General features: G+C 42.4%; 1 long non-coding RNA gene across 1 annotated transcript; it reads left to right on the top strand.

Annotated features, from left to right (window-relative positions):
* Window positions 1-1404: 1404 nt before the first annotated feature.
* On the top strand, window positions 1405-5764 carry LOC118310512. Its single transcript, XR_004793788.2, has 3 exons — window positions 1405-1676; window positions 1819-1917; window positions 5051-5764. It is a non-coding gene; the product is annotated as an uncharacterized LOC118310512 (long non-coding RNA).
* Window positions 5765-9701: the final 3937 nt, after the last annotated feature.

Below are 9701 nucleotides of genomic sequence, written 5' to 3'. Positions count from 1 at the left end.
AGAATAAACAAAATTTTACATGTTTGGTTTAATCATGTTTAAGTTTAATTTCTGCAAAAAGGTGGTTCACAAAAAGCATGCAGTTGGTAGTATGGTTAGCTTGTGGTAGGCGTAGGTGCATTTCAAGGGACTTTGGGGACCCCAGGACAAATGGACCTACATCGGACCAGGGGCCTTGTTAGGGGGCTGCTGACCAAAGTATCTTTGCAGTCTCCTGCTCATAGCCAATCATATTATATTCGAGGGGGTACTGACAAAATAGTCAGTGCTGTGGACTAATGTAATCAGCTGTTCTTGTGATGAAGGCGTGAATCAAAGTTTCGGCAGCAGAGAAGGTGAGTGATGGGCGGAGACGGGCAATGTTTTTGAGGTTAAAGAAGGCAGTTCTGGTTATTTAGTTGATGGGGTTTTCAAAAGTGAGGTTGCTGTCGAAGATGACTCCCAGGTTCCGGATGTGTGGGGATGGAGACAGGGTGGAGTTGTTGACAGTGAGACCGAAGTTATGGGTGTGTTCTCTGTGAGGGATTTCGGGCCAATGAGCATCAAGTCGGATTTATTGTAGTTGAGTTGGAGAAAGTTGGTTTGCATCCAGGTTTGAATATCGGTTTGGCAGTTGGTCAGGGCTGGAGGATATAGCTGTGGTGATGGATTTGGTAGAGATGTAGATCTGGACATCATCGGCGTAGAAGTGGAAGTGAAGTCCATGTTTGCGTATGATATTTCCGAGTGGCAGGATGTAAAGGATGAAAAGGAGAGGACCAAGCAGCGAACGTTGGGGGACGCCTTGTGACAGAGGAGCAATGGAGGAGGTGCAGTTGTTGATGTTTATAGACTGTTGTCTGTTGGTGAGATAGAAACGGAGCCAGGAGAGTGCGGTGACACTGATGTTGCAGTAGGTTTCCAGTCGGGACAGGAGGATGGAGTGGTTGATGGTGTCGAAGGCTGCAGTGAGCTCAAGCATGATAAGAATGGTGAGGTGGCCAGAGTCAGAGGAGAGGAGGAGGTCTTTGGTGACTTTGAGGAGGGCTGTTTCAGTGCTGTGTTGTGAGCGGAATCCAGATTGAAATGGTTCAAACAGGTTATTGGAGGAAAGGTGGGTTTTAATCTGGGCAGCGACAACGCGTTCCAGGATTTTTGATAGGAAAAATCTAAGTCGAAAAACTTATAAAACTTACAAATCCACTGATGAAACTTTTCTGTGTTAAAACTTGTATCGACAGCACGGTCTGAAAAACAGTTCATTATAATAACTGCAGTTTGGTCGGGTCTGATGCCAAAGAGGGTTACATTCCTCCATCTTTGATCTCTCTCTCTCTCTCTCCCTCTCCCTCACTTTCTCTCTCCCCCACTCGCACATGCACAGACATGTCCAAGTTAAGGGAAACCCCTGCACATGGTGGGGGAGCAGTGTGTATCCTGAATTACAGAGCTGCCCTGTAAGTACAAGTAACATAACAAATATGGTTGAAGGTGCAGAGCTTAAAAATGATAATCAACAGTGCTTCATTGTCTAGGATATATCCTGCTCTCTCTAAGCTTTTCTCTTTTTTGCAGGGGGGACAATAGCCTGATTAGGGAGAAAGAGAGAGGCAGATGATGATAGGTCATGGAGGCAGGCAGATGGACAGATAAACAGAGGACTGCAGACAGACGCAGACAGAAACTTTTATGAATATGTATGTGTCTACATGAATGTAAAATTAGGCGCGAGCCCCCCGCCTGCCTGCACGTGTCCATATAAATTTGCGTGCGCTTCAATTCTTTCTTCCAGAGAATGTTTGACCTTTGACCGTCTCCGCGCACCCCCGTCTCTAACAGATACACACACTCCACCCCACCCCACCTCGCTATATCCTGGACAGCTGTCAGCAGGGACCTGGCCAAAGAAAAGGACCCATCTGTCGCCTTCCCTCAAAGGTCAGTGTGTGTGTGTGTGTGTGTGTGTGTGTGTGTGTGTATAGAGGGAGGAGGGAAGCTTCTTTTCACTCAGTTAATCTCTGCTGTTGTTCTCTCTCGCGCTCTCTGGCACACTTCTGAGGGTTACGGATGTTTTAAATGCAGACACTTCATGTCCATGTCTGGTGTGTTGAGTGTGTGTGTGTGTGTGTGTGTGTATATGTGGCCTCACTTGTTTGAAGTTGAAAGTCCCCCTTATGCTCATGCGTGTGCATCACATATCTGGTATAGTGCTCCTTCATATATTACGAAAAAACAATGCATAGTTAGCGTTTTGCCTATTTTTCATTCTAGTGGCCTTTTGTATCTCTCACACAAGGATGATCAAAACATACCCGGGCACTTGTTTCTGTCTCTTATGAGCCGTGCATGTTTATTGTGCATCCTTGTCCTTGATCACACTAATTAGATGCATCACCTTTGAAAGCAATACCGTTTTTGTTTCGTTGGAGTGAATCAATTATTCATTTTGGCAAGAAATCTAAATATATAATGTTAAAATGGATCTTCTTAGAAAGTGGTTTCACGTGCCTCAGGGTCACCTTTCCGGTTCCCTAGTCATCAATTATACTTTTATCGACACAATGTAAAATAGTAATTGTAAAGTAGGAAATGAATGACTATAAAACATGTTTAGCTGGTAATATACTTTATAAAAGCTCCATCATACAGTTTGATGGAGTAAGAAATGTCCTCAGTGTGCTCAAACCCTGTGCCTGCACTTAAGTCCTTGATTTGACTCCCTCTGTTGGTCCACATTTAAATGAACAATTAAATTTGGAATTTTGTAAGAACAAAATCAGGTAACTTCAACATTAGGTTGGGTGAAAATGGGATATAGTTTGATTTTCAACAATGTCAACAAGTTTTTGGCTAGGATGTCCTCTATAGATAATAAAAGGCAAAAAAAGTGTTTAATTGAATGAGTGTTTCTTCGTAACTCTTTCATCTCATGTGGGATTCAAAAAGTATTATAAGTATATATTTAAACCTTATTCTACAGCAAAGCTGAACAAAATGTCAGTTTTATACAACATATCCTAATCTCTGTTTCTTTTAAGAGGGGATATTAAGTTGGAAATTCCCTCCTTGTTCACACAATTTTACAACATAAGTGTCCCAACATTCCTCTGGAATTACAAAACGTGTAACACTATAATGTTACAGCACCGCGGCTGATTTGTAGGGTTCAGGTCTTACCAAGGCAGCAGAGTACCCTTGGAATTCATTCCAAGAAGTGTAATACAGAGTTGTCAGGAAGCCAATAAAAACCTTTAGACAGGTAAAAACTAGTTTACTGTGCGATAACACACACAGAGAGAGACTTAGGCCAATACATTCATGTTATATAAAGGGATTTATGGAGAAAACAAAGGCGTCCAGTGTGCGATTGCAGAGGATCATTCGCAAATACATAATCTTCTGTGTCTAGCTCTGTTGCACTGTTGGGAATAAAGACAACAGATCTAAGCCACAAGGTCACAGGTGAGCAGTAGTAAGGCAGCACAGAGCGATGGTTATTATTGAACAATAAGTGTGACAGGTCATGAACCACGGCGCACATTTAGCATTTTTTAATTTCAGTTCAATGCAGACAGATTGAAGGCTACTTGCTTGATTTACTCTAACTTTTCTCTAAAGCAAATAAAGATGGCTACTCTGTCTAGTTGCAAAAGTAAGGAGGATGCAGACAGTGATTATGCAGGATTATGCAAAAAGTACTCAACTGATTTGCACCAAACTTGATGGAGTCATGGGGGGAAGAACTCACTCAAGGGCCAGATCCAAGTTTACAACTGACTCGTTGGAAATGATAACTCTGTAAAAGGCATTCTTAAACACTTGATGGCTACATAAATGCTATTGCATGAAAAATAAGCAGAACAAATGGTCAAATTTGGACTAAAATGTTCCATTGTTTCATTGAATGTCAACTTTAGCCACTTGTCTCTCATTAACCTTGGGAAGGCTGTGAAAAGGCTTGACATCTTTCCTGAATTGTAGCCTGCTAGCTGGTGTTGTTAATTACAACAAAAAAGCATGGCTGAGAGTGACGACTCTACAGTTGACCATGTTCTTTCAAATATTTCACACACTGGCTCATGGGTATTGAGACCACTCTTACTAGAGCTCAATGCACATCGCTTCAACATGTGGCCAATTCCAAAGCTTCAGAGCCCCACCATGAAGTCACAGTTGCTCAACCAGATTGTATAATCCCGGCTCTGGGGAGGGGTTTAGCCAATATGTTATTGTCAGCAAATTAAGAGGAGGATCACTATTTTACTAATGCCCAAGAATGTTTGGGTGTATACATGTTTGTTCATCTGCAAAAATATAGATTTAATCTTCCGCCCTTTCAGTTCAGATAAAAAGGAACCAGGATAACACACACACACACACACACACACACACACACTCTCTCCATCTACCGGAAGTGGTTTTATAGAGGGGTTCGATGATAAAAAATAAATGAATGCAGCGATGTAGGGACAGAGAAGAAGGGGAATAAAAGGAGCAGTGGATTGAGACAGGGTGAGAGAAGGAAAGAGGAAAAAAACTGAAAAAGAAAGAACGAGACGGAGAGAGAGAGAGAGCGATGTGAGGGAACTTAGCAAACCAGGGGGAAGGTGACAGCAGAGGAGAGAGTGATGCAGTTGAACAGCCGTGGGCGGTTTGCAAAATGGGGTGATGGTTTGGGGGCAACTGCATTGCACTGTGTTTTTAAGTGTGCGCGTGTGTGTGTGTGTGTGTGAGAGTGAGTGGTTGTGTATACATGTGGTATCATCCCCTGAGCCTGCGTCATTACCTTGATTACACTGCAGAAAGGAGAGGCAAGGAAACCCCAGCCCTTTCTCTCCCCTCCCTCATTTCCTCTCCCTCCTCTGCCTTATCTTTCTTTCTCTCTCTCTCTCTCTCTCTCTGACTCGCTCTCTTTCTTTTTCCCTGTACCTCATACATCTCTCATATTTCACATCACACTAACTGATTCCTGTAACTAAGGTTGTTTTTGCCCCGAGCGCCCATTTTTGTTCAGCTCACTCGGTTTTTCTGTCACATTCTTTTATCATTCTCACTTTCTCTTTTCACACAGTGTGCTCGCGTCATCCTGCAAGCAGACAAAAAAAACACCCGCCGACAAAATACAACATTAACACCTGGGCGCAGCATGGAGGAAGACGAACCGTACCCTGTGTGACGCTTCTGTGGTCGGAACTAGCGACTGTTTGAACTGCTGGATACATGTGTGCGTTTGTGTTAGTCAGTGTGTCCGTTGTCTCGACCATGTCACTATAAAACGTGTGTCATTCTGATGTAGCTGTAAAAACTCCCCTGAGGACTGACCTTTGAAAGCCTTTCTATCAAGTAGCGATCAGATTAAATAGTCAGACTACTTGTCACACAGGTGTCTAAGATAAGCTGGTCTTTATTACTGTCTGGAAATGAATTCAATTTCAAATCAATCCCATTTTTTATGGAAGGCACTTTACACTTGTGTACCAAGGCTTTCATTTTAAAACACATCACTGTAATGCAACGGTTACGCCTGCTGCCCACTCTACTCCGGAGTTTTTGAGCGCCTGACCGGAGAAGTTTGGAAATGCTGCTCGTATGAAAACTCCGGGGCTGCGTAGTAGTATGGACGTACATGAATGGTCACCTGATATTGGTGCTCAGGTGTTAGTATGGATGAGGTGCTCTTGATACAGCGCTAAAATGCTTATTCAGACGGAAATTGTTCTAGTTTTAAAACACCTTTTTGAAACAAAAATGTATTAGAGATGATTAAAAAAGTACTTGGCTAAATTCTTGGCTACTGTGGAGCAGTTCAACAGTGTAAAAACAAAGTACAAAACTTGATGGGTGCAGCTTTAAAGTGTGGCCTTGTTCCAGACCCCTGAATCTCTTCACCATTTCTAAATATATACACTAATATTTACTGATTATCATGGTACATCTTTTCTTAGTCATATTGAATCAGCTATTATCAAACAGCTACGTAAGTGTTGTAACCTTTTTAACCTGGAAAACAATACGGAAAAAACACTGAGGTAAAGGCTTGTGATAGAAAGTGACAGAAAGCAGACGTGGGGAGAGAGTTCAGAAATTATAGAACTTTTGACCTTCTTACATCCTGTCTCTCCAACCACATCATTGACGTTCACTTTTAACCAACCAGACAGGAAAGAAACATCACCTTTCTCTATGGAAAATGTCTGACACTACACCAGCAGTTCATTGCTCATCACTTCTTTTTCGCAGCATTAATTAGTGTGGTGGTGACCCATTAAAAGTGACACTCGTCTACTTGTCGTCCCCTCCGCCTTCAAAACGCCGCTCACTGACTCTCACTTTCAGATTAATATGGTGTTGGGGGGAAGTTTTCTCTTTGTGGCGGTGACAGTGTGATATGTCACTGGGCTCGCCGCATGACTGTTCATCACTCTCTGTGGTGATCCCATAGCACGCAATGGAATGTACTGATTCAAGAGCCTTTTCGGAAAATCTCCTGCGCTGGCATCGAGGGGAGGTTTGAACAAGAATTCTTCTTCTTCCCTTCTGACTGAGGGGACAGACAGAGGAATACAAGTCTGTTTGGTTTAGCGCTGCTGGGCTGCTGCCAGCTAAATGAGAGACCAGCAGATGGCTGGAATGTGGAAAATGCCAAAGATCAGAGGCCAGCGGAGACACAATGAGATTAGAAGGGAAACACAGAGCAGCCGCCCAAAACGGAGCTATATAAACATCCCTGCGAGCTTTGAGGTGATTTGGTTCGAGAAGGGAGATTTTAAGAGAAGCTGCACGCAGACACACCTTGTGGTGTTGATGTTGCTTTGATTGACGCCACATGGTCATTCCCTTGAGGCATAAAACTTTTTTGTGTGGAGCAAAAGTTCAGCGTTAGGTTTTTTTGAATGAGGCTGGTGTTGAATTAGAGGATGCAAATCTGTGCAATGCACGTCTGGTGGGTGTCATCAATGTGATCAACTGTCGGGAGGGAGAATTTTTTCTTCTTTTTTTCTTTTGCTCCTATGTGATGTGGCTTCAAGACAACACAAAACAATATGCCCAGTGCTCATGTTGACTTGTGAGTATTTGCTGTTTAACCTTTTTAAAGGTTAAAGAAAAGACAAAAGAGGTACTGGTGTCTGGAACCGCCCACAGTGTCTACCACCGTCATCTGTGGGTCTACGTTTTACCATTTTTGTTTTGGGTTTTTTTTGTTTCTTCGCAAAACCCAAAGGTAACTGGTGATCAAAATGAGAGAGACAATCTTTTCAGTCATCATTCAAAGTAAAAGTCCTGCACAACCTATAAATCGACACAGGGTTTTTATAGTGTTGACAGGGAATAACTATAATTTCTATCATAGATGCAGAATTGCAGTAACCTAGGGGCTGAATCTGTCATCAAGGAATAACAGCATGTTTAGTAAAAAGTTGCAAAGAGTTAGTTTCTTTTTTAGAAAACTCTTTTTCAAAAGCCATGTGAAACGTACATTATACTTTACACAAACAAACAAAGCGTTTTCATTGTTTTCATAGCAATAGAAAAATTATACCCTGCCATTGTGTGTGTGTGTGTGTGTGTGTGTGTGTGTGTGTGTTGTGCAAATGCAGTAATGTGTACATGACTGGTGGAGAATTCATGTTTGAAGGGTCATGTCTTGTCACTGTCTTTGCTCACAGTATGGCCCTCTTTCTTCTCTTTGTCAAGATGAAGGCCGCAGCACACCGCAGAGAAAGTGAAAAATAAAAAGAGAAAAAGAATGGAGTTGTATAGTGTGAGAGCTGTGTGGATACAGAACAGAATAGAACCAATGGAGAGGCTTTTGCAGTTCTGTCTGTACAACAGAGACATGCAGAAGAAAGATTGTGTCATCATCCGTCTTTTAACTTAACTGTCTTTGTGTAATGCAGTGTTTTTTAATCATATTTATTCATGGTAGAAGTCTGGGATTTTTTTTTAAAAAGACGCACCCTGAAGACTGGAGCTTACGCAACAACAGAGAGCAAATAATTGGATGTGCAATATTTTTAACATCTTTCAAATAAAAGCATCAGTCTACAAATAAGTTTCCTTTATAATAAAGTAAACAATGCATCTAATCAATGTGAGCTTCACACTTCCCAGTCATCTTTTTGTAATGGAGCTGTTATTCTCACCTCCGGGCCCCAAGGAAAACTCCTCCTTGTACATATGGCCAAGTTTTCCACAGATGGAGTTCAGAAAGAGTTGAAAGATTTCAGGGAGCGGAAAAAAAAGAACCTGTTCAGCTCATAATTTTAAGCAATGCGCTATTGCTGTGAGTATGTCAGTGTTCAGTAACACGGCCAAGACGAGTTCAGAGGCTATTTGAGGTATAGCCAAATGTGAAGCGGAGAGACATTTGCGAGCTGGAGAGAAAAGCAAACATTATCGTCATCGTCATTTGTATTGTAGAGGCCCTGAGTCAATCTCAACAGGTGGATTCGGTGGGTGGCACCCGGAGGAACTGTGAGCTGGCGATAGTCACTTCTGACCACACCCGGACTACACGACATGTGGTACAAAAAGTTCAACTGTCAGCCGACCTCTGAATGTCATGCAAAATGTGAAAACAATGGACGTAGCCAAAAACAGAGAATGACAACAGATGGTGCATTTTGAATGCAGGACTTGATGGCAAAAAAAAAATCTGTCACATTGGCAGACTCAACTATCCGCAGTGTCATCAGAAGGCCTTTAACACAGTTCTATAAAGGCATCTGACAAATCATTGCTCTCTGCATTATATAATCAAAGTATAGGGGGTGTCACCGTGAAGTGGGTGTATAGCTGAGATAGACATGAGAGCACACGTTATTCTTCCTCTGCTATTGTCTCAGCTTTGCTGAAGTCTGCAAACATTATCCAACACAGGGTTTAACGGGATTGTCTTCAAGCAACAGATCTGAGTTGTTGGAAACTCATAATAAGATTATTCTGTGCTGGAGCGGAGCAAAGCCTGCTGATGGCCGGAAAGAAACATAACAGGAAAGAAACATCACCTTCCTCTATGGAAAATGTCTGACATTACACGAGCAGTTCACTGCCCATCACTTCTTTTTCGCAGCATTAATTTGCGCGGGGGTGACCAATTAAAAGTGACACTCATCTATTTGTCGTCCCCTCCGCCTTCAAAACGCCGCTCACTGACTCTCACTTTCAGATTAATATTGTGTTGGGGGGAAGTTTTCTCTTTGTGGCTGTGAAATGTCACTGTGCTCACCGCATGACTGTTCCTAACTTTCAATCTAAGACAGGATCAATCTAAAACAACGGCAGCTCGATTGCAGCGGGTGTGTGTGTGTGTGTGTGTGTGTGTGTGTGTCTGTGTTCCAGAGAGAGAAAGCGAGAGAGTATGTATCGGTCTAAAGACATTCAATGTGGCAGGGCCTCACTAGTACAGTACACAACACTGTTGGAAGATATTGCACAGCATGGAGGAAATGTATATGAATAGATGAAATAAGGCCAAGCAGCAATAGGTCACAGGGTCAAAGTAAAAAAAATAAAAAAATAATAATCTGTGAGATTAGATCCCTGCGTGGGGAAGATTTAATTTAACGAGCAACATAACATGTCTAAATGAAAATGCGGACCCATCTGTCTGGCAGAAGACTATGTGGTAAAAATCATGAAGCAGTGACATTCTCTGAAATTTCCAGACTACACAGCGCTGACTTCCTGTTTCCTTTTGCACTCTCCACTGCAGAATCCCC

The sequence above is a fragment of the Scophthalmus maximus genome, chromosome 5, assembly GCF_022379125.1.
Source record: "Scophthalmus maximus strain ysfricsl-2021 chromosome 5, ASM2237912v1, whole genome shotgun sequence".
NCBI classification, from domain to species: Eukaryota; Metazoa; Chordata; class Actinopteri; order Pleuronectiformes; family Scophthalmidae; genus Scophthalmus; species Scophthalmus maximus.
The sequence above is the reverse complement of the archived record's forward strand: the minus strand, read 5'-3'. Positions and strand labels throughout refer to the sequence as shown.